Source organism: Oncorhynchus nerka, linkage group LG5, assembly GCF_034236695.1.
Source record: "Oncorhynchus nerka isolate Pitt River linkage group LG5, Oner_Uvic_2.0, whole genome shotgun sequence".
In the NCBI taxonomy this organism is placed as follows: domain Eukaryota; kingdom Metazoa; phylum Chordata; class Actinopteri; order Salmoniformes; family Salmonidae; genus Oncorhynchus; species Oncorhynchus nerka.
Genome location: NC_088400.1, coordinates 16,783,991 through 16,810,400, shown reverse-complemented (window position 1 = coordinate 16,810,400; position 26,410 = coordinate 16,783,991).

The following is a 26,410-nucleotide window of genomic DNA, read 5'->3' as shown; positions in this document are numbered from 1 at the left end:
TGAGGGTGGCCAGCAGAGATAGATGGGATGGGCTGAGGGTGGCCAGCAGAGATAGATGGGATGGGCTGAGGGTGGCCAGCAGAGATAGATGGGATGGGCTGAGGAAAGCTGAGGGTTGGGATGGGCTGAGGGAAGCTGAGGGTTGGGATGTGGAAGTGGAGACAAGTGGGAGTGGAGTTGCTGTTCGGGAGATAGAATGATGGTCAAAGATAAAAGTAAAACATAATGTGAAACTAAAACATAATAAAAAGTATGTTTGAATAACACTGTGGGACAGTGTTTTTAAAACTAATGCCGGTTTGCCTGAGGCTGAAGCCATGCAGGTGTTTGTACACATGCATATACACACACTCTCAATCAAATAAACACAAACAAGAACACACAAATACATGTAATAGTGCCAGACATGCACACAAACGTATACAGTTGGCATTGCTGTTATGATTTCAGTTGTCTTTGATGTCCTTTGTTTCAAAAAATAAATATATATATATATACAGTTGAAGTCAGAAGTTTACATACACATATCAAGACCATTTTGAGGACAGTTTTTTTCCATCTACGTAACATTGCAAAAATCAGAAACTTTCTGTCCAAAAATGATGCAGAAAAATTAATCCATGCTTTTGTCACTTCTAGGTTAGACTACTGCAATGCTCTATTTTCCGGCTACCCGGATAAAGCACTAAATAAACTTCAGTTAGTGCTAAATACGGCTGCTAGAATCCTGACTAGAACCAAAAAATTTGATCATATTACTCCAGTGCTAGCCTCTCTACACTGGCTTCCTGTCAAAGCAAGGGCTGATTTCAAGGTTTTACTGCTAACCTACAAAGCATTACATGGGCTTGCTCCTACCTATCTCTCTGATTTGGTCCTGCCGTACATACCTACACGTACGCTACGGTCACAAGACGCAGGCCTCCTAATTGTCCCTAGAATTTCTAAGCAAACAGCTGGAGGCAGGGCTTTCTCCTATAGAGCTCCATTTTTATGGAACGGTCTGCCTACCCATGTCAGAGACGCAAACTTGGTCTCAACCTTTAAGTCTTTACTGAAGACTCATCTCTTCAGTGGGTCATATGATTGAGTGTAGTCTGGCCCAGGAGTGGGAAGGTGAACGGAAAGGCTCTGGAGCAACGAACCGCCCTTGCTGTCTCTGCCTGGTCGGTTCCCCTCTTTCCACTGGGATTCTCTGCCTCTAACCCTATTACAGGGGCTGAGTCACTGGCTTACTGGGGCTCTCTCATGCCGTCCCTGGAGGGGGTGCGTCACCTGAGTGGGTTGATTCACTGTTGTGGTCACCCTGTCTGGGTTGGCGCCCCTCCCCCTTGGGTTGTGCCGTGGCGGAGATCTTTGTGGGCTATACTCAGCCTTGTCTCAGGATGGTAAGTTGGTGGTTGAAGATATCCCTCTAGTGGTGTGGGGGCTGTGCTTTGGCAAAGTGGGTGGGGTTATATCCTTCCTGTTTGGCCCTGTCCGGGGGTGTCCTCGGATGGGGCCACAGTGTCTCCTGACCCCTCCTGTCTCAGCCTCCAGTATTTATGCTGCAGTAGTTTATGTGTCGGGGGGCTGGGGTCAGTTTGTTATATCTGGAGTACTTCTCCTGTCCTATTCGGTGTCCTGTGTGAATCTAAGTGTGCGTTCTCTAATTCTCTCCTTCTCTCTTTCTTTCTTTCTTTCTTTCTCTCTCTCGGAGGACCTGAGCCCTAGGACCATGCCCCAGGACTACCTGACATGATGACTCCTTGCTGTCCCCAGTCCACCTGGCCATGCTGCTGTTCCAGTTTCAACTGACCTGAGCCCTAGGACCATGCCCCAGGACTACCTGACATGATGACTCCTTGCTGTCCCCAGTCCACCTGGCCATGCTGCTGCTCCAGTTTCAACTGTTCTGCCTTATTATTATTCGACCATGCTGGTCATTTATGAACATTTGAACATCTTGGCCATGTTTTGTTATAATCTCCACCCGGCACAGCCAGAAGAGGACTGGCCACCCCACATAGCCTGGTTCCTCTCTAGGTTTCTTCCTAGGTTTTGGCCTTTCTAGGGAGTTTGTCCTAGCCACCGTGTTTCTACACCTGCATCGCTTGCTGTTTGGGGTTTTAGGCTGGGTTTCTGTACAGCACTTTGAGATATCAGCTGATGTACGAAGGGCTATATAAATTAATTTGATTTGATTTGATTTGACTTAGGTCAGAGTCATTAAAACTCGTTTTTCAACAGTTTTGGCAAGTCGGTTAGGACATCAACTTTGTGCATAACACAAGTAATTTTTCCAACAATTGTTTACAGATGGATTATTTCACTTATAATTCACTGTATCACAATTCCAGTGGGTCAGAAGTTTACATACACTAAGTTGAGTGTGCCTTTAAACAGCTTGGAAAATTCCAGAAAATTATGTCATGCCTTTAGAAGCTTCTGATATGCTAATTTACATAATTTGAGTCAATTGGAGGTGTACCTGTGTATGTATTTCAAGGCCTCCCTTCAAACTCAGTGCTTGACATCTTGGGGAAATCAAAAGAAATCAGCCAAGACCTCCACAAGTCTGGATCATCCTTGAGAGCAATTTCCAAACACCTGAAGCTACCACATCCATTTGTACAAACAATAGTACGCAAGTATAAACACCATTGGACCATGCAGCCGTCATACCGTTCAGGAAGGAGACGCGTTCTGTCTCCTAGAGATTAACGTATTTTGGTTCGAAAAGTGCAAATCAATCCCAGAACAACAGCAGCAGAGGACCCTGTGAAGATGCTGGAGGAAACAGCTACAAAAGTATCTATATCCACAGTAAAACGAGTCCTATATCGACATAACCTGAAAAGCCACTCAGCAAGGACGAAGCCACTGCTCTAAAACTGCCATAAAAAAGCCAGACTACGGTTTGGAACTGCACATGGGGACAAAGATCATACTTTTGGGAGGAATGTCCACTGGTCTGATGAAACAATACTAGATATTTTTGCCAACAATGACCATTGTTATGTTTGGAGGAAAAAGGGGGAGGCTTGCAAGCCGAAGAACACCATCCCAACCGTGAATCACGGGGGTGGCAGCAATTTGTGGGGGGGCTTTGCTGCAGGAGGGACTGGTGCGCATCACAAAATATTTGGCATCATGAGGGAGAAAAACTAAGTGGATGTATTGAAGCAACATCTCAATACATCAGTCAGGAAGTTAAAGCTTGGTCGCAAATGGATCTTCCAAATGGACAATGACCCCAAGCATACTTCCAAAGTTGTGGCAAAACGGCTTAAGGACAACTAAGTCAAGGTAATTGGAGAGGCCATTACAAAGCCCTGACCTAAATCCCATAGAAAATTTGTGGGCAGAACTGAAAAAGTGTGTGCGAGCAAGGAGGCCTACAAACCTGATTCAGTTACCCCAGCTCTGTCAGGAGGAATGGGCCAAAATTCACCCAACTTATTGTGGGAAGCTTGTGGAAGGCTACCCAAAACGTTTGACCCAAGTTAAACAAGTTTATGAGTTTATGTAAACTTCTGACCCACTAGGAATGTGATGAAAGAAATAAAAGTTGAAATAAATCATTCTCTCTACTATTATTCTGACATTTCACATTCTTAATATGAAGTGGTGATCCTAATTTACCTAAAACAGGGAGTTTTTACTGGATTAAATGTCAGGAATTTTGAAAACTGAGTTTAATTGTATTTGGCTAAGGTGTATGTAAAGTTCTGGCTTCAACTGTATTGGACACACCTTCAAGGGTTTTTCTTTATTTTCACTATTTTCTACATAATAGAATAATAATAGTGAAGACATCAAAACTATAAAATAACACAAATGGAATCATGTAGTAACCAAAAAAGTGTTAAACAAATCAAAATATATATTTCTATTTGAGATTCTTCAAAGTAGCCACCATTTGCCTCGATGACAGCTTTGCACACTCTTGACATTCTCTCAACCAGCTTCATGAGGTAGTCACCTGGAATGCATTTCAATTAACAGGTGTGCCTTGTTAAAAGTTAATTTGTGGAATTTCTTTCCTTCTAAATACATTGGAGCCAATGAAACTGACTCTCATGAGGACCACCACAGGAAAGGAAGACCCAGAGTTAATGCTACTGTAGAGGATAAATTCATTAGAGTAAACTGCACCTCAGATAAATAAAATAAACAAATAAATAACAGACACATCTCAACATCAACTGTTCAGAGAAGACTGCGTGAATCAGACCTTCATGGTTGAATTGCTGCAAAGAAGCCATTGCTAACGGACACCAATAATAAGAAGAGACTTGCTTGGGCCAATTAGCACAGCAATGGACAATAGACCGGTGGAAACCTGTCCTTTGGTTGGATGAGTCCAAATTTGAGATTTTTGTTTACAACTGCTGTGTCTTTGTGAGACGCAGAGTAGGTGAACGGATTATTTCTGCATGTGTGGTTCCCACCCTGAAACATGGAGGAGGAGGTGTGATGGTGTGGGGGTGCTTTGCTGGTGACACTGTCTGTGATTTATTTAGAATTTAAAGCACACTTAACCAGCATGGCTACCACAGCATTCTGGAGCGATATGCCATCCCATATGGTTTGCGCTTGTGGGAATATAATTTGTTTTTCAACAGGAAAATGACCCAACACACGTCCAGGCTGTTTAAGGGCTATTTGACCAAGAAGGAGAGTGATGGAGTGCTGCATCAGATGACCTGGCCTCCACAATCACCCGGCCTTAATCCAATTGAGATGGTTTGGGATGAGTTGGATTGCAGAGTGAAGGAAAAGCAGCCAACAAGTGCTCAGCATATGTGGGAACTCTTTCAAGACTGTTTGAAAAGCATTCCAGGTGAAGCTGGTTGAGAGAATGCAAAGAGTGTGCAAAGCTGTCATGAAGGGAAAGAGTAGCTACTTTGAAGAATCTCAAATATAACATTTATTTTGATTTGTTTAACATTTTTTGTGGTTACTACATGATTCCATATGTTATTTCATAGTTTTAACGTCTTCACTATTACTCTACAATGTCGAAAATAGTAAAAAATAATGTCTAAAATTTTGACTGGTACTGTTCATATATTATATAATTCATGGATTATTTTTTTAATGCTTATAAAAGTGTGGTAAATGTGAACCTGTTCCTGTTTAAAAAATATATTGTTCAAAACGAGCTGTTCAGTTACTCACTACTCTGCCCCTCAGTGACTGCCAGGAGCAGCACTCCGCCTCCGAAGCCACATAGGCTGAGTGAACATAGCTAGGAAAACAATCAAAGCAATTTGCTATGAGGGGGAACTGCCAAAATGAAATTGAAGGATTTCATAGCATAAATTACAACAGATTATAGATTAAATATAGATTAAATTACAACAGCACAAAGTAAATGGACCATCCTGGGTGCGCTCAAATGTACGTTCAGTCAGAACTTCTGGGTCTGCTCTACTCTCCCTCCCAATGAGTCTCTCGCACATGAGACTAGATTTGCTCTATACAGATGGCGCTAAAGCAAAATGCTAATTGTATATAAATTGTAAATAAACAATCATACCAGTGTGAGCCTGGGACCTGATAAACCTGACATCTACATCCAACAAGAGTCGATGGACAAATGTATACACTAGATAGATTATTTTCATGGCAGACCTGCTAGGACAACAAAGCATGACTGTGGCTCATTGTTTCCCTCCATGTTCATCAGGTTCTACTGTAGCTAGATGACAGAGTGACATGTTGTGTGCACTAAAATAGCATAAACCTGGGTGTATCACAAAGCATGATCAAATTAATTAGCCAACCACAGTCATTTTTTTAAACATTGAGAAATAGTTTGGTCAATTGAACCAGTTATCTACTTTTTGATAGGCAGCTGGCTAGCTATAGCTAGCTAGTAGCTCACTAGCTACTGTAGTTAGCTCCCATACCAATTTCAAGTATTTCTAAACTATACTGAACAAAAATATAAATCATAAACCGCCTCCAGTGTTGTTTTAGAAAATACATCCATCCGGCCTCACAACCGCAGACCAAATGTAACCAAGCCAGTCCAGGAACTCCAAATATGGCTTCTTCACCTACGGGAACATCTGAAACCAGCCACCTGGACAGCTAATGAAACTGAGAAGCGTTTCTGTCTGTAATAAAGCCTTTTGTCAGGAAAAACTCATTCTGATTGGCAGGGGCTGTTCCCCTATGCCCTCCCAGGCCCACCCATGGCTGCACACCTACCTAGTCATGTGAAATCCATAGATTGGAGTCTAATGAATTTATTTAAATTCACTGATTTCCTTATTTGAACTGTAACTCTTTGAAATGTTTGCATGTTGTGTTTATATTTTTGTTCAGTATAATATCTGACTAACTTGGAAATAGGAAGTTATTTCAGAATTAAAGTTAACTCAAATCAAATCTGATTTGTCATATGAGCCGAATACAACAGGTGAAATGCTTACTTACTACAAGCCCTAAACCAACAACGCAGTTGATGAAATAGAGTTAAGAAAATATTTACTAAATATATATTTTTAAAAGTAACAATAAAATAAAAAGTAACACAGCTACCCCGAGTTAGTTCATGTGTTTTCACTTATTGCATCTGCATGCTTGTTGCGTTCCCCCTGGTGCACTCGTTTATTCATGAGCTGGCTGCTCGTTCTAAATGGTATAATCTAATCTGTTCTAAACAGTGGCAGCATGTGCAGCACTGGACATTTGTTTATTTGGGTTGCTCGAAACGGATAAATGTAGGCAGCAGGACGGGCAGCAGCATGACAGGCAGCAGCAACACTCTGAATGTCTCCCTCAACTGGTAGAACTAAATGTTGACGCTCCACCTGAAAATATGTTATTTATTCTGGATGATAAATACAGAGGAGGAATTTGTGTTATTTATACAGAACAGGGCTCCGGGCAGCCGAGCGGAAATGGAGGAAAACTCGCCTCCCTGCGGACCTGGCATCCTTTCACTCTCTCCTCTCTACATTTTCCTCCTCTGTCTCTGCTGCTAAAGCCACTTTCTACCACTCTAAATTCCAAGCATCTGCCTCTAACCCTAGGAAGCTCTTTGCCACCTTCTCCTCCCTCTTGAATCCTCCTCCCCCTCCCCCCCCTCCTCCCTCTCTGCAGATGACTTCGTCAACCATTTTGAAAAGAAGGTCGACGACATCCGATCCTCGTTTGCTAAGTCAAACGACACCGCTGGTTCTGCTCACACTGCCCTACCCTGTGCTCTGACCTCTTTCTCCCCTCTCTCTCCAGATGACATCTCGCGTCTTGTGACGGCCGGCCGCCCAACAACCTGCCCGCTTGACCCTATCCCCTCCTCTCTTCTCCAGACCATCTCCGGTGACCTTCTCCCTTACCTCACCTCGCTCATCAACTCATCCCTGACCGCTGGCTACGTCCCTCCCGTCTTCAAGAGAGCGAGAGTTGCACCCCTTCTGAAAAAACCTACACTCGATCCCTCCGATGTCAACAACTACAGACCAGTATCCCTTCTTTCTTTTCTCTCCAAAACTCTTGAACGTGCCGTCCTTGGCCAGCTCTCCCGCTATCTCTCTCAGAATGACCTTCTTGATCCAAATCAGTCAGGTTTCAAGACTAGTCATTCAACTGAGACTGCTCTTCTCTGTATCACGGAGGCGCTCCGCACTGCTAAAGCTAACTCTCTCTCCTCTGCTCTCATCCTTCTAGACCTATCGGCTGCCTTCGATACTGTGAACCATCAGATCCTCCTCTCCACCCTCTCCGAGTTGGGCATCTCCGGCGCGGCCCACGCTTGATTGCGTCATACCTGACAGGTCGCTCCTACCAGGTGGCGTGGCGAGAATCCGTCTCCTCACCACGTGCTCTCACCACTGGTGTCCCCCAGGGCTCTGTTCTAGGCCCTCTCCTATTCTCGCTATACACCAAGTCACTTGGCTCTGTCATAACCTCACATGGTCTCTCCTATCATTGCTATGCAGACGACACACAATTAATCTTCTCCTTTCCCCCTTCTGACGACCAGGTGGCGAATCGCATCTCTGCATGTCTGGCAGACATATCAGTGTGGATGACGGATCATCACCTCAAGCTGAACCTCGGCAAGACGGAGCTGCTCTTCCTCCCGGGAAGGACTGCCCGTTCCATGATCTCGCCATCACGGTTGACAACTCCATTGTGTCCTCGTCCCAGAGCGCTAAGAACCTTGGCGTGATCCTGGACAACACCCTGTCGTTCTCAAATAACATCAAGGCGGTGGCCCGTTCCTGTAGGTTCATGCTCTACAACATCCGCAGAGTACGACCCTGCCTCACACAGGAAGCGGCGCAGGTCCTAATCCAGGCACTTGTCATCTCCCGTCTGGATTACTGCAACTCGCTGTTGGCTGGGCTCCCTGCCTGTGCCATTAAACCCCTACAACTCATCCAGAACGCCGCAGCCCATCTGGTGTTCAACCTTCCCAAGGTCTCTCACGTCACCCCGCTCCTCCGCTCTCTCCACTGGCTTCCAGTTGAAGCTCGCATCCGCTACAAGACCAAGGTGCTTGCCTACGGAGCTGTGAGGGGAACGGCACCTCAGTACCTCCAGGCTCTGATCAGGCCCTACACCCAAACAAGGGCACTGCGTTCATCCACCTCTGGCCTGCTCGCCTCCCTACCACTGAGGAAGTACAGTTCCCGCTCAGCCCAGTCAAAACTGTTCGCTGCTCTGGCCCCCCAATGGTGGAACAAACTCCCTCACGACGCCAGGACAGCGGAGTCAATCACCACCTTCCGGAGACACCTGAAACCCCACCTCTTTAAGGAATACCTAGGATAGGATAAAGTAATCCTTCTCACCCCCCCTTAAAAGACCTAGATGCACTATTGTAAAGTGGCTGTTCCACTGGATGTCATAAGGTGAAAGCACCAATTTGTAAGTCGCTCTGGATAAGCATCTGCTAAATGACTTAAATGTAAATGTAAATGTAAAAACCAATCTAAACATTTGACCGAAACCTATTTGACTGAGACCTTTCAATGCATTGAAAATACATTTGTGGTGCTTCACATCTCAAACACAGCAATTGGAATACCAAATTGTTTCATAAACACAGGAATGTAAATGCGCATGCAGCCTTGAAACCCCATATCAGTAATACGGTGACATTCTCCATGCAGCCTTGAAACCCCATATCAGTAATACGGTGACATTCTCCATGCAGCCTTGAAACCCCATATCAGTAATATTGTGACATTCTCCATGCAGCCTTGAAACCCCATATCAGTGATACTGTGACATTCTCCATGCAGCCTTGAAACCCCATATCAGTAATACTGTGACATTCTCCATGCAGCCTTGAAACCCCATATCAGTAATACTGTGACATTCTCCATGCAGCCTTGAAACCCCATATCAGTAATACGGTGACATTCTCCATGCAGCCTTGAAACCCCATATCAGTAATACTGTGACATTCTCCATGCAGCCTTGAAACCCCATCTCAGTAATACTGTGACATTCTCCATGCAGCCTTGAAACCCCATATCAGTAATACGGTGACATTCTCCATGCAGCCTTGAAACCCCATATCAGTAATATTGTGACATTCTCCATGCAGCCTTGAAACCCCATATCAGTAATATTGTGACATTCTCCATGCAGCCTTGAAACCCCATATCAGTAATACGGTGACATTCTCCATGCAGCCTTGAAACCCCATATCAGTAATATTGTGACATTCTCCATGCAGCCTTGAAACCCCATATCAGTAATATTGTGACATTCTCCATGCAGCCTTGAAACCCCATATCAGTAATACGGTGACATTCTCCATGCAGCCTTGAAACCCCATATCAGTAATACTGTGACATTCTCCATGCAGCCTTGAAACCCCATATCAGTAATACGGTGACATTCTCCATGCAGCCTTGAAACCCCATATCAGTAATACTGTGACATTCTCCATGCAGCCTTGAAACCCCATATCAGTAATACTGTGACATTCTCCATGCAGCCTTGAAACCCCATATCAGTAATACGGTGACATTCTCCATGCAGCCTTGAAACCCCATATCAGTAATATTGTGACATTCTCCATGCAGCCTTGAAACCCCATATCAGTAATACGGTGACATTCTCCATGCAGCCTTGAAACCCCATATCAGTAATACGGTGACATTCTCCATGCAGCCTTGAAACCCCATATCAGTAATACTGTGACATTCTCCATGCAGCCTTGAAACCCCATATCAGTAATATTGTGACATTCTCCATGCAACCTTGAAACCCCATATCAGTAATACTGTGACATTCTCCATGCAGCCTTGGAACCCCATATCAGTAATACTGTGACATTCTCCATGCAGCCTTGAAACCCCATATCAGTAATATTGTGACATTCTCCATGCAGCCTTGAAACCCCATATCAGTAATACTGTGACATTCTCCATGCAGCCTTGAAACCCCATATCAGTAATATTGTGACATTCTCCATGCAGCCTTGAAACCCCATATCAGTAATACTGTGACATTCTCCATGCAGCCTTGAAACCCCATATCAGTAATATTGTGACATTCTCCATGCAGCCTTGAAACCCCATATCGTAATACTGTGACATTCTCCATGCAGCCTTGAAACCCCATATCAGTAATACTGTGACATTCTCCATGCAGCCTTGAAACCCCATATCAGTAGTACTGTGACATTCTCCATGCAGCCTTGAAACCCCATATCAGTAATATTGTGACATTCTCCATGCAGCCTTGAAACCCCATATCAGTAATACTGTGACATTCTCCATGCAGCCTTGAAACCCCATATCAGTAATACGGTGACATTCTCCATGCAGCCTTGAAACCCCATATCAGTAATACTGTGACATTCTCCATGCAGCCTTGAAACCCCATATCAGTAATACGGTGACATTCTCCATGCAGCCTTGAAACCCCATATCAGTAATATTGTGACATTCTCCATGCAGCCTTGAAACCCCATATCAGTAATACTGTGACATTCTCCATGCAGCCTTGAAACCCCATATCAGTAATATTGTGACATTCTCCATGCAACCTTGAAACCCCATATCAGTAATACTGTGACATTCTCCATGCAGCCTTGGAACCCCATATCAGTAATACTGTGACATTCTCCATGCAGCCTTGAAACCCCATATCAGTAATACGGTGACATTCTCCATGCAGCCTTGAAACCCCATATCAGTAATATTGTGACATTCTCCATGCAGCCTTGAAACCCCATATCAGTAATACTGTGACATTCTCCATGCAGCCTTGAAACCCCATATCAGTAATATTGTGACATTCTCCATGCAACCTTGAAACCCCATATCAGTAATACTGTGACATTCTCCATGCAGCCTTGGAACCCCATATCAGTAATACTGTGACATTCTCCATGCAGCCTTGAAACCCCATATCAGTAATATTGTGACATTCTCCATGCAGCCTTGAAACCCCATATCAGTAATACTGTGACATTCTCCATGCAGCCTTGAAACCCCATATCAGTAATATTGTGACATTCTCCATGCAGCCTTGAAACCCCATATCAGTAATACTGTGACATTCTCCATGCAGCCTTGAAACCCCATATCAGTAATATTGTGACATTCTCCATGCAGCCTTGAAACCCCATATCAGTAATACTGTGACATTCTCCATGCAGCCTTGAAACCCCATATCAGTAATACTGTGACATTCTCCATGCAGCCTTGAAACCCCATATCAGTAGTACTGTGACATTCTCCATGCAGCCTTGAAACCACATATCAGTAATATTGTGACATTCTCCATGCAGCCTTGAAACCCCATCTCAGTAATACTGTGACATTCTCCATGCAGCCTTGAAACCCCATATCAGTAATACGGTGACATTCTCCATGCAGCCTTGAAACCCCATATCAGTAATATTGTGACATTCTCCATGCAGCCTTGAAACCCCATATCAGTAATACTGTGACATTCTCCATGCAGCCTTGAAACCCCATATCAGTAATACGGTGACATTCTCCATGCAGCCTTGAAACCCCATATCAGTAATATTGTGACATTCTCCATGCAGCCTTGAAACCCCATATCAGTAATATTGTGACATTCTCCATGCAGCCTTGAAACCCCATATCAGTAATACGGTGACATTCTCCATGCAGCCTTGAAACCCCATATCAGTAATACTGTGACATTCTCCATGCAGCCTTGAAACCCCATATCAGTAATACGGTGACATTCTCCATGCAGCCTTGAAACCCCATATCAGTAATACTGTGACATTCTCCATGCAGCCTTGAAACCCCATATCAGTAATACGGTGACATTCTCCATGCAGCCTTGAAACCCCATATCAGTAATATTGTGACATTCTCCATGCAGCCTTGAAACCCCATATCAGTAATACGGTGACATTCTCCATGCAGCCTTGAAACCCCATATCAGTAATACGGTGACATTCTCCATGCAGCCTTGAAACCCCATATCAGTAATACTGTGACATTATCCATGCAGCCTTGAAACCCCATATCAGTAATATTGTGACATTCTCCATGCAACCTTGAAACCCCATATCAGTAATACTGTGACATTCTCCATGCAGCCTTGGAACCCCATATCAGTAATACTGTGACATTCTCCATGCAGCCTTGAAACCCCATATCAGTAATATTGTGACATTCTCCATGCAGCCTTGAAACCCCATATCAGTAATACTGTGACATTCTCCATGCAGCCTTGAAACCCCATATCAGTAATATTGTGACATTCTCCATGCAGCCTTGAAACCCCATATCAGTAATACTGTGACATTCTCCATGCAGCCTTGAAACCCCATATCAGTAATATTGTGACATTCTCCATGCAGCCTTGAAACCCCATATCAGTAATACTGTGACATTCTCCATGCAGCCTTGAAACCCCATATCAGTAATACTGTGACATTCTCCATGCAGCCTTGAAACCCCATATCAGTAGTACTGTGACATTCTCCATGCAGCCTTGAAACCCCATATCAGTAATATTGTGACATTCTCCATGCAGCCTTGAAACCCCATATCAGTAATACTGTGACATTCTCCATGCAGCCTTGAAACCCCATATCAGTAATACGGTGACATTCTCCATGCAGCCTTGAAACCCCATATCAGTAATATTGTGACATTCTCCATGCAGCCTTGAAACCCCATATCAGTAATACTGTGACATTCTCCATGCAGCCTTGAAACCCCATATCAGTAATATTGTGACATTCTCCATGCAGCCTTGAAACCCCATATCAGTAGTACGGTGACATTCTCCATGCAGCCTTGAAACCCCATATCAGTAATACGGTGACATTCTCCATGCAGCCTTGAAACCCCATATCAGTAATATTGTGACATTCTCCATGCAGCCTTGAAACCCCATATCAGTAGTACTGTGACATTCTCCATGCAGCCTTGAAACCCCATATCAGTAGTACTGTGACATTCTCCATGCAGCCTTGAAACCCCATATCAGTAATACGGTGACATTCTCCATGCAGCCTTGAAACCCCATATCAGTAATATTGTGACATTCTCCATGCAGCCTTGAAACCCCATATCAGTAGTACTGTGACATTCTCCATGCAGCCTTGGGGGGGGGGGGGGGGGGGGTCATGGGTCTCTCTTTCTGCTCATGTTCAAGATGCTCCTCGTGCTCATTCTCTGGCTCTGGTTCGTTTCGATCAGGTGAGTGTTAATTCTCAGGTTGTCTTTCCTCTTCCCTTACAGGTACTCAGACTGTATCTCTTTGTATCATGGGAGGTCTTACAGGTACTCAGACTGTATCTCTTTGTATCATGGGTGGTCTTACAGGTACTCAGGCTGTATCTCTTTGTATCATGGGTGGTCTTACAGGTACCGGGACTGTATCTCTTTGTATCATGGGTGGTCTTACAGGTACTCAGACTGTATCTCTTTGTATCATAGAGGAGTCACTAAAGTCAGAAATAGCGATAAAATGAATCACTTGCCTTTGATGATCTTCATATGGTTGCACTCACAAGACTCCCAGTTACACAGTAAATGTTTGTTTTGTTCGATAAAGTCCCTCTTTATGTCCCAAAAACTCTGTTGTGTTGGCACGTTTGTTCAGTAATCCAATGGCTCCAAGGCGGTTGCAACAGGCAGACGAATACATACTAAAAGTACCTGTAAAGTTTGTCGAAACATGTCAAACGATGTTTATAATTAATCAGGTTGTTTATTGTCTTTATATTCAATAATATTTCAACCGGACAATACCGTTTTCAATAGAAAGGAAAAATAACAAACGGCGAGCTCACGATCTGCAAATGTCTTCTGTCCTCTGATCAAAATGGCTTTTTACTTGTCGTTTTTCAAAATAAAAGCCTGAAACCATGTCTAAAGACTTTTGACATCTAGTTGACTGCTTGCTGTTCTCATTTGCGATCTGATATGCTTCAGTCATTCTTCCCACCCACTCATCTGCATATCTATTGTGTGCGACTGGGTCTCTCTCTCCCAACAAGCCAAACAACAAGTCCACTGGAAGGCGTGAATGATGATCATAGAGCAGAGGGTAGGGTAAGTAACCAGTGGACTCATGTCGGGTGCAGTTGCATGCGTGTACAACCTCCTTCTCTTTGTCTGCCAGCGTTCGCAACATCTGTAGCAAGGTGAGGTTAAATCTCTCCGCTGGCTTACCGTGGGGATGGTATGGTGATGTTCGGGAATGGCCAAACCCCGACAGCTGCTGGAGTGTACAGAACAGCTCATTCTCAAACTCCTGACCACGATGCAGTTTCGAGGCGTATCCAAATCAAGGTCATTAAAGATACGCTCTGCTGCAGTCCGTCCGGACTTGGTCTTTGTAGGGTAAGCTAGAGCAAATCTTGTAAAATGATCAACCACCACCAGAATGTACTCATAACCTCCTCGGCTGGTCTCCAGATGTAAGTAATCAAAACAGACGAGCTCCAGCGGTGAGCTAGACATGATGCTACCCATAGGTGCTTGCACATGCATGTACTTTACAGGAAGGACGATCTGTTGTATCTTGTTGGTCCGTTTATATAGAAGCCCATTCTCCAGGTGCAGTTTGCTCCACTCGTTGAACATCTTCCTTGTGACCCTGTTCACCGCTTTTCTAATTTCATCAGTAACTACTGTAACAGTCTCCTTAAACTTTACAATCTCTCCAATGGCTGGGTCTTCACATTGTGCTTTCACCAGCTCGTCATGACCTATCATTGGCAGAAGTGCACTGGGCTGTTGACTGGAGTCTATGGAGGAGATGTGGAGGGCAGCGATCCAGGCCACATCCTTCCTTTGGGCTGCTTGGCTTGTTGCACGAACAACGTCCTGTGACAGTTCCTCATTGCATTCTCTCGTATTGGTTGATGTCCATGGGGATACAAGACAATGTATACGCATCTATATTTCCTGGCAAGTACTTAATGTTGAACTGGAAATCTGACAGTTGTCCAACCCAGCGGTGGCCGGCAGCATTAAGCTTTGCGATGCTCATGACGTAAGTTAGGAGGCTGTTATCTGTATAAATGGTGAAGTGTGGGGTATAGAATATGTAGTCCCTAAACCTTTCATACACTGCCCATTTTAGAGCAAGGAACTTAAGCTTTCTGCTGTGCAAATTGTAGTTCCTCTCAGCTGTTGTCAATGTTCTTCATCCATACTCTATGACTCTCAACTTCCCATCCTGCTGCTGATAAAGGACAGCTCCGAGGCCCTTCTCTGAAGCGTCAGTACGCAGTACATGTAGTAAGTCAAAGTTACAGTACTCCAACACAGGTGGGTTCACAAGCATGTCAACAAGTTGTGGTGTTCGCCTGTCCAATCCACAGGGGTCCTGGAGGAGAGCTGGAGTCCTTTGGACTTTTCTCTACACAGCTGGACATGTGGCATTCCAGATTTCACGGGAAGCAGCTCATAGAGTGGCTTTTCGAGAAAAGTCCTGGACGTACGATCTGTAGTAGCTGAGGAAACCAAGGATCCTCCTGCCATCGCCCACTGTCTGTGGTGTCTTGGTTTTCAGGGACAGCACAACTTCCAGGTCCTTAGGGTCAATCCTCACCCCTTCGGCTAACGCGAGGCACCTCGTGTACTGCACCTCCCGGTGGAAGAGTTTGCACTTCTCTGGCCGGAGTTTCACTCCATAATGTTGGAGAGCCATGAGAACTTTTCGGATTCCGTCCACTTGCTTGTCAAAGGACTTTGCATAGCAAAGGACATCGTCCAGGTATGGTATACAGCATTAGTCCCTGAGGGAGATCAGCATCTCCTCCATGCTCCTCTGAAATGATGAAGATGCATTTGAGAGTCCAAATAGAATTCTCACCCATTCATAGAGTCCCCAGGGGGTGATGAAGACAGTGAGATGTCGGGAACCCTCTGCTATGAAACCTTGATGGTAGGCTTTACCCTGGTCTAAGATGCTGAACCAGGAGTAGCCACCAAGGGTGTCTATCAGGGTCTTGGATTCTGGCTAATGGGTGCCTGTCAGGTACCGTCTTCTGGTTTAACAGCCATTCCTGAGGAGCAACTTTCCATCCTTTTATGGACGCTCACAAAAGGAGCGGAGTAAGAAGACTTAGATTTCACTTTCCACCCCTTCATCAGAAGATCCTGAATATACCCCTTAACTTCTTGAAACAATGAGTGCATCTATTTTGGCTGACAGTTGTTGTATGTTGTCAATCTGGTTTTTCCACTGGAGTCTGGTACTGCGTCTACTCCTAACTATGCTCTGTTTGCATGTGACGTGTGTTGACGAGGCATGTGGCCTAGCCTTCGTTGTCTCTCACTTTCCTCTCTCGTTATTCTCATCACGTCTCATATATTGTCTCGTCACTGACATCGTTACCTGAGAGTAGGGGTTTTAGTTCTCGGGGAATGTCGGTGTGGACTAGCTGTGACTGTACGAGCTATGTCAGTAGGTGGAGTAGTATCAACTGGACTAGCTGTGACTGTATGAGCTATGTCAGTAGGTGGAGCATCAACTGGACTAGCTGTGACTGTATGAGATATGTCAGTAGGTGGAGTAGTATCAACTGGACTAGCTGTGACTGTATGAGCTATGTCAGTAGGTGGAGAATCAACTGGACTAGCTGTGACTGTATGAGTTATGTCAGTAGGTGGAGTAGTATCAACTGGACTAGCTGTGACTGTGCGAGCTATGTCAGTAGGTGGAGTATCAACTGGACTAGCTGTGACTGTATGAGCTATGTCAGTAGGTGGAGTATCAACTGGGCTAGCTGTGACTGTACGAGCTATGTCAGTAGGTGGAGTAGTATCAACTGGACTAGCTGTGACTGTATGAGCTATGTCAGTAGGTGGAGTATCAACTGGACTAAATGTGACTGTATGAGCTATGTCAGTAGGTGGAGAATCAACTGGACTCGCTGTGACTGTATGAGCTATGTCAGTAGTTGGAGTATCAACTGGACTAGCTGTGATTGTACCAGCTATGTCAGTAGGTGGAGTATCAACTGGACTAGCTGTGACTGTACGAGCTATGTCAGTAGGTGGAGTAGTATCAACTGGACTAGCTGTGACTGTATGAGCTATGTCAGTAGGTGGAGTATCAACTGGACTAGCTGTGACTGTACGAGCTATGTCAGTAGGTGGAGTAGTATCAACTGGACTAGCTGTGACTGTATGAGCTATGTCAGTAGGTGGAGCATCAACTGGACTAGATGTGACTGTATGAGCTATGTCAGTAGGTGGAGCATCAACTGGACTAGCTGTGACTGTATGAGCTATGTCAGTAGGTGGAGTATCAACTGGACTAGCTGTGACTGTACGAGCTATGTCAGTAGGTGGAGTAGTATCAACTGGACTAGCTGTGACTGTATGAGCTATGTCAGTAGGTGGAGTATCAACTGGACTAGCTGTGACTGTACGAGCTATGTCAGTAGTTGGAGTATCAACTGGACTAGCTGTGACTGTATGAGCTATGTCAGTAGGTGGAGTAGTATCAACTGGACTAGCTGTGACTGTACGAGCTATGTCAGTAGGTGGAGTATCAACTGGACTAGCTGTGACTGTACGAGCTATGGCAGTAGGTGGAGTATCAACTGGACTAGCTGTGACTGTATGAGCTATGTCAGTAGGTGGAGCATCAACTGGACTAGATGTGACTGTATGAGCTATGTCAGTAGGTGGAGCATCAACTGGACTAGCTGTGACTGTATGAGCTATGTCAGTAGGTGGAGTATCAACTGGACTAGCTGTGACTGTACGAGCTATGTCAGTAGGTGGAGTAGTATCAACTGGACTAGCTGTGACTGTATGAGCTATGTCAGTAGGTGGAGTATCAACTGGACTAGCTGTGACTGTACGAGCTATGTCAGTAGTTGGAGTATCAACTGGACTAGCTGTGACTGTATGAGCTATGTCAGTAGGTGGAGTAGTATCAACTGGACTAGCTGTGACTGTATGAGCTATGTCAGTAGGTGGAGTATCAGCTGGACTAGCTGTGATTGTACCAGCTATGTCAGTAGGTGGAGTATCAACTGGACTAGCTGTGACTGTACGAGCTATGTCAGTAGGTGGAGAATCAACTGGACTAGCTGTGACTGTACGAGCTATGTCAGTAGGTGGAGTAGTATCAACGACTAGCTGTGACTGTATGAGCTATGTCAGTAGGTGGAGTAGTATCAACTGGACTAGCTGTGACTATATGAGCTATGTCAGTAGGTGGAGCATCAACTGGACTAGCTGTGACTGTATGAGCCATGTCAGTAGGTGGAGAATCAACTGGACTAGCTGTGACTGTATGAGCTATGTCAGTAGGTGGAGTATCAACTGGACTAGATGTGACTGTATGAGCTATGTCAGTAGGTGGAGTATCAACTGGACTAGCTGTGACTGTACGAGCTATGTCAGTAGGTGGAGTAGTATCAACTGGACTAGCTGTGACTGTATGAGCTATGTCAGTAGGTGGAGTATCAACTGGACTAGCTGTGACTGTACGAGCTATGTCAGTAGTTGGAGTATCAACTGGACTAGCTGTGACTGTATGAGCTATGTCAGTAGGTGGAGTAGTATCAACTGGACTAGCTGTGACTGTATGAGCTATGTCAGTAGGTGGAGTATCAGCTGGACTAGCTGTGATTGTACCAGCTATGTCAGTAGGTGGAGTATCAACTGGACTAGCTGTGACTGTACGAGCTATGTCAGTAGGTGGAGAATCAACTGGACTAGCTGTGACTGTACGAGCTATGTCAGTAGGTGGAGTAGTATCAACGACTAGCTGTGACTGTATGAGCTATGTCAGTAGGTGGAGTATCAACTGGACTAGCTGTGACTGTACGAGCTATGTCAGTAGTTGGAGTATCAACTGGACTAGCTGTGACTGTATGAGCTATGTCAGTAGGTGGAGTAGTATCAACTGGACTAGCTGTGACTGTATGAGCTATGTCAGTAGGTGGAGTATCAACTGGACTAGCTGTGACTGTACGAGCTATGGCAGTAGGTGGAGTATCAACTGGACTAGCTGTGACTGTATGAGCTATGTCAGTAGGTGGAGCATCAACTGGACTAGATGTGACTGTATGAGCTATGTCAGTAGGTGGAGCATCAACTGGACTAGCTGTGACTGTATGAGCTATGTCAGTAGGTGGAGTATCAACTGGACTAGCTGTGACTGTACGAGCTATGTCAGTAGGTGGAGTAGTATCAACTAGACTAGCTGTGACTGTATGAGCTATGTCAGTAGGTGGAGTATCAACTGGACTAGCTGTGACTGTACGAGCTATGTCAGTAGTTGGAGTATCAACTGGACTAGCTGTGACTGTATGAGCTATGTCAGTAGGTGGAGTAGTATCAACTGGACTAGCTGTGACTGTATGAGCTATGTCAGTAGGTGGAGTATCAACTGGACTAGCTGTGACTGTACGAGCTATGGCAGTAGGTGGAGTATCAACTGGACTAGCTGTGACTGTACGAGCTATGTCAGTAGGTGGAGCATCAACTGGACTAGCTGTGACTGTATGAGATATGTCAGTAGGTGGAGTAGTATCCACTGGACTAGCTGTGACTGTATGAGCTATGTCAGTAGGTGGAGAATCAACTGGACTAGCTGTGACTGTATGAGCTATGTCAGTAGGTGGAGTAGTATCAACTGGACTAGCTGTGACTGTACGAGCTATGTCAGTAGGTGGAGTAGTATCAACTGGACTAGCTGTGACTGTATGAGCTATGTCAGTAGGTGGAGCATCAACTGGACTAGCTGTGACTGTATGAGCTATGTCAGTAGGTGGAGTAGTATCAACTGGACTAGCTGTGACTGTATGAGCTATGTCAGTAGGTGGAGAATCAACTGGACTAGCTGTGACTGTATGAGCTATGTCAGTAGATGGAGCATCAACTGGACTAGCTGTGACTGTAAGAGCTATGTCAGTAGGTGGAGTAGTATCAACTGGACTAGCTGTGACTGTATGAGCTATGTCAGTAGGTGGAGCATCAACTGGAATAGCTGTGACTGTATGAGCTATGTCAGTAGGTGGAGTATCAACTGGACTAGCTGTGACTGTACGAGCTATGTCAGTAGGTGGAGTAGTATCAACTGGACTAGCTGTGACTGTATGAGCTATGTCAGTAGGTGGAGCATCAACTGGAATAGCTGTGACTGTATGAGCTATGTCAGTAGGTGGAGTATCAACTGGACTAGCTGTGACTGTACGAGCTATGTCAGTAGGTGGAGTAGTATCAACTGGACTAGCTGTGACTGTATGAGCTATGTCAGTAGGTGGAGTATCAACTGGACTAGCTGTGACTGTACGAGCTATGTCAGTAGTTGGAGTATCAACTGGACTAGCTGTGACTGTATGAGCTATGTCAGTAGGTGGAGTAGTATCAACTGGACTAGCTGTGACTGTATGAGCTATGTCAGTAGGTGGAGTATCAACTGGACTAGCTGTGACTGTACGAGCTATGGCAGTAGGTGGAGTATCAACTGGACTAGCTGTGACTGTACGAGCTATGTCAGTAGGTGGAGTACTATCAACTGGACTAGCTGTGACTGTATGAGCTATGTCAGTAGTTGGAGAATCAACTGGACTCGCTGTGACTGTATGAGCTATGTCAGTAGTTGGAGTATCAACTGGACTAGCTGTGACTGTACCAGCTATGTCAGTAGGTGGAGCATCAACTGGACTAGCTGTGACTGTATGAGCTATGTCAGTAGGTGGAGTAGTATCAACTGGACTAGCTGTGACTGTATGAGCCATGTCAGTAGGTGGAGAATCAACTGGACTAGCTGTGACTGTATGAGCTATGTCAGTAGGTGGAGTATCAACTGGACTAGATGTGACTGTATGAGCTATGTCAGTAGGTGGAGTAGTATCAACTGGACTAGCTGTGACTGTATGAGCTATGTCAGTAGGTGGAGTATCAACTGGACTAGCTGTGACTGTATGAGCTATGTCAGTAGGTGGAGTATCAACTGGACTAGCTGTGACTGTATGAACTATGTCAGTAGGTGGAGCATCAACTGGACTAGCTGTGACTGTATGAGCTATGTCAGTAGGTGGAGCATCAACTGGACTAGCTGTGACTGTATGAGCTATGTCAGTAGGTGGAGTAGTATCAACTGTACTAGCTGTGACTGTATGAGCTATGTCAGTAGGTGGAGAATCAACTGGACTAGCTGTGACTATATGAGCTATGTCAGTAGGTGGAGTATCAACTGGACTAGCTGTGACTATATGAGCTATGTCAGTAGGTGGAGTATCAATTGGACTAGCTGTGACTGTACGAGCTATGTCAGTAGGTGGAGTAGTATCAACTGGACTAGCTGTGACTGTGCGAGCTATATCAGTAGGTGGAGCATCAACTGGACTAGCTGTGACTGTATGAGTTATGTCAGTAGGTGGAGTAGTATCAACTGGACTAGCTGTGACTGTATGAGCCATGTCAGTAGGTGGAGAATCAACTGGACTAGCTGTGACTGTATGAGCTATGTCAGTAGGTGGAGTATCAACTGGACTAGATGTGACTGTATGAGCTATGTCAGTAGGTGGAGTAGTATCAACTGGACTAGCTGTGACTGTATGAGCTATGTCAGTAGGTGGAGTATCAACTGGACTAGCTGTGACTGTATGAGCTATGTCAGTAGGTGGACTATCAACTGGACTAGCTGTGACTGTATGAGCTATGTCAGTAGGTGGAGCATCAACTGGACTAGCTGTGACTGTATGAGCTATGTCAGTAGGTGGAGCATCAACTGGACTAGCTGTGACTGTATGAGCTATGTCAGTAGGTGGAGTAGTATCAACTGTACTAGCTGTGACTGTATGAGCTATGTCAGTAGGTGGAGAATCAACTGGACTAGCTGTGACTATATGAGCTATGTCAGTAGGTGGAGTATCAACTGGACTAGCTGTGACTATATGAGCTATGTCAGTAGGTGGAGTATCAATTGGACTAGCTGTGACTGTACGAGCTATGTCAGTAGGTGGAGTAGTATCAACTGGACTAGCTGTGACTGTGCGAGCTATATCAGTAGGTGGAGTATCAACTGGACTAGCTGTGACTGTACGAGCTATGTCAGTAGGTGGAGTACTATCAACTGGACTAGCTGTGACTGTATGAGCTATGTCAGTAGTTGGAGAATCAACTGGACTCGCTGTGACTGTATGAGCTATGTCAGTAGTTGGAGTATCAACTGAACTAGCTGTGACTGTACCAGCTATGTCAGTAGGTGGAGTATCAACTGGACTAGCTGTGACTGTACAAGCTATGTCAGTAGGTGGAGTAGTATCAACTGGATTAGCTGTGACTGTATGAGCTATGTCAGTAGGTGGAGTAGTATCAACTGGACTAGCTGTGACTATATGAGCTATGTCAGTAGGTGGAGCATCAACTGGACTAGCTGTGACTGTATGAGCCATGTCAGTAGGTGGAGAATCAACTGGACTAGCTGTGACTGTATGAGCTATGTCAGTAGGTGGAGTATCAACTGGACTAGATGTGACTGTATGAGCTATGTCAGTAGGTGGAGTAGTATCAACTGGACTAGCTGTGACTGTATGAGCTATGTCGGTAGGTGGAGTATATCAACTGGACTAGCTGTGACTGTATGAGCTATGTCAGTAGGTGGAGTATCAACTGGACTAGCTGTGACTGTACCAGCTATGTCAGTAGGTGGAGTATCAACTGGACTAGCTGTGACTGTATGAGCTATGTCAGTAGGTGGAGCATCAACTGGACTAGCTGTGACTGTACGAGCTACGTCAGTAGGTGGAGTATCAACTGGACTAGCTGTGACTGTACGAGCTATGTCAGTAGGTGGAGTAGTATCAACTGGACTAGCTGTGACTGTATGAGCTATGTCAGTAGGTGGAGTATCAACTGGACTAGCTGTGACTGTACAAGCTATGTCAGTAGGTGGAGTATCAACTGGACTAGCTGTGACTGTACGAGCTATGTCAGTAGGTGGAGTAGTATCAACTGGACTAGCTGTGACTGTATGAGCTATGTCAGTAGGTGGAGCATCAACTGGACTAGCTGTGACTGTATGAGATATGTCAGTAGGTGGAGTAGTATCAACTGGACTAGCTGTGACTGTATGAGCTATGTCAGTAGGTGGAGTAGTATCAACTGGACTAGCTGTGACTGTGCGAGCTATGTCAGTAGGTGGAGTATCAACTGGACTAGCTGTGACTGTACGAGCTATGTCAGGAGGTGGAGTAGTATCAACTGGACTAGCTGTGACTGTATGAGCTATGTCAGTAGGCGGAGTATCAACTGGACTAGCTGTGACTGTATGAGCTATGTCAGTAGGTGGAGAATCAACTGGACTCGCAGTGACTGTATGAGCTATGTCAGTAAGTGGAGTATCAACTGGACTAGCTGTGACTGTATGAGCTATGTCAGGAGGTGGAGCATCAACTGGACTAGCTGTGACTGTATGAGCTATGTCAGTAGGTGGAGCATCAACTAGACTAACTGTGACTGTATGAGCTATGTCAGTAGGTGGAGCATCAACTGGACTAGCTGTGACTGTACGAGCTATGTCAGTAGGTGGAGTATCAACTGGACTAGCTGTGACTGTACGAGCTATGTCAGTAGGTGGAGAATCAACTGGACTAGCTGTGACTGTATGAGCTATGTCAGTAGGTGGAGTAGTATCAACTGGACTAGCTGTGACTGTGCGAGCTATGTCAGTAGGTGGAGTATCAACTGGACTAGCTGTGACTGTATGAGCTATGTCAGTAAGTGGAGCATCAACTGGACTAGCTGTGACTGTATGAGATATGTCAGTAGGTGGAGTAGTATCAACTGGACTAGCTGTGACTGTATAAGCTATGTCAGTAGGTGGAGTAGTATCAACTGGACTAGCTGTGACTGTGCGAGCTATGTCAGTAGGTGGAGTAGTATCAACTGGACTAGATGTGACTGTGCGAGCTATGTCAGTAGGTGGAGTAGTATCAACTGGACTAGATGTGACTGTACGAGCTATGTCAGTAGGTGGAGTATCAACTGGACTAGCTGTGACTGTATGAGCTATGTCAGTAGGTGGAGTATCAACTGGACTAGCTGTGACTGTATGAGCTATGTCAATAGGTGGAGCATCAACTGGACTAGCTGTGACTGTATGAGATATGTCAGTAGGTGGAGTAGTATCAACTGGACTAGCTGTGACTGTATGAGCTATGTCAATAGGTGGAGTAGTATCAACTGGATTAGCTGTGACTGTATGAGCTATGTCAGTAGGTGGAGCATCAACTGGACTAGCTGTGACTGTATGAGCTATGTCAATAGGTGGAGTAGTATCAACTGTACTAGCTGTGACTGTATGAGCTATGTCAGTAGGTGGAGAATCAACTGGACTAGCTGTGACTATATGAGCTATGTCAGTAGGTGGAGTATCAACTGGACTAGCTGTGACTATATGAGCTATGTCAGTAGGTGGAGTATCAATTGGACTAGCTGTGACTGTACGAGCTATGTCAGTAGGTGGAGTAGTATCAACTGGACTAGCTGTGACTGTGCGAGCTATATCAGTAGGTGGAGCATCAACTGGACTAGCTGTGACTGTACGAGCTATGTCAGTAGGTGGAGTACTATCAACTGGACTAGCTGTGACTGTATGAGCTATGTCAGTAGTTGTAGAATCAACTGGACTCGCTGTGACTGTATGAGCTATGTCAGTAGTTGGAGTATCAACTGGACTAGCTGTGACTGTACCAGCTATGTCAGTAGGTGGAGAATCAACTGGACTAGCTGTGACTATATGAGCTATGTCAGTAGGTGGAGTATCAACTGGACTAGCTGTGACTATATGAGCTATGTCAGTAGGTGGAGTAGTATCAACTGGACTATCTGTGACTGTATGAGCTATGTCAGTAGGTGGAGCATCAACTGGACTAGCTGTGACTGTATGAGCTATGTCAGTAGGTGGAGTAGTATCAACTGGACTAGCTGTGACTGTATGAGCCATGTCAGTAGGTGGAGAATCAACTGGACTAGCTGTGACTGTATGAGCTATGTCAGTAGGTGGAGTATCAACTGGACTAGATGTGACTGTATGAGCTATGTCAGTAGGTGGAGTAGTATCAACTGGACTAGCTGTGACTGTATGAGCTATGTCAGTAGGTGGAGTATCAACTGGACTAGCTGTGACTGTATGAGCTATGTCAGTAGGTGGAGTATCAACTGGACTAGCTGTGACTGTATGAGCTGTCAGTAGGTGGAGCATCAACTGGACTAGCTGTGACTGTATGAGCTATGTCAGTAGGTGGAGCATCAACTGGACTAGCTGTGACTGTATGAGCTATGTCAGTAGGTGGAGTAGTATCAACTGTACTAGCTGTGACTGTATGAGCTATGTCAGTAGGAGGAGAATCAACTGGACTAGCTGTGACTATATGAGCTATGTCAGTAGGTGGAGTATCAACTGGACTAGCTGTGAATTTATGAGCTATGTCAGTAGGTGGAGTAGTATCAACTGTACTAGCTGTGACTGTATGAGCTATGTCAGTAGGTGGAGAATCAACTGGACTAGCTGTGACTATATGAGCTATGTCAGTAGGTGGAGTATCAACTGGACTAGCTGTGACTATATGAGCTATGTCAGTAGGTGGAGTATCAATTGGACTAGCTGTGACTGTACGAGCTATGTCAGTAGGTGGAGTAGTATCAACTGGACTAGCTGTGACTGTGCGAGCTATATCAGTAGGTGGAGTATCAACTGGACTAGCTGTGACTGTATGAGCTATGTCAGTAGTTGGAGAATCAACTGGACTCGCTGTGACTGTATGAGCTATGTCAGTAGTTGGAGTATCAACTGAACTAGCTGTGACTGTACCAGCTATGTCAGTAGGTGGAGTATCAACTGGACTAGCTGTGACTGTACAAGCTATGTCAGTAGGTGGAGTAGTATCAACTGGATTAGCTGTGACTGTATGAGCTATGTCAGTAGGTGGAGTAGTATCAACTGGACTAGCTGTGACTAT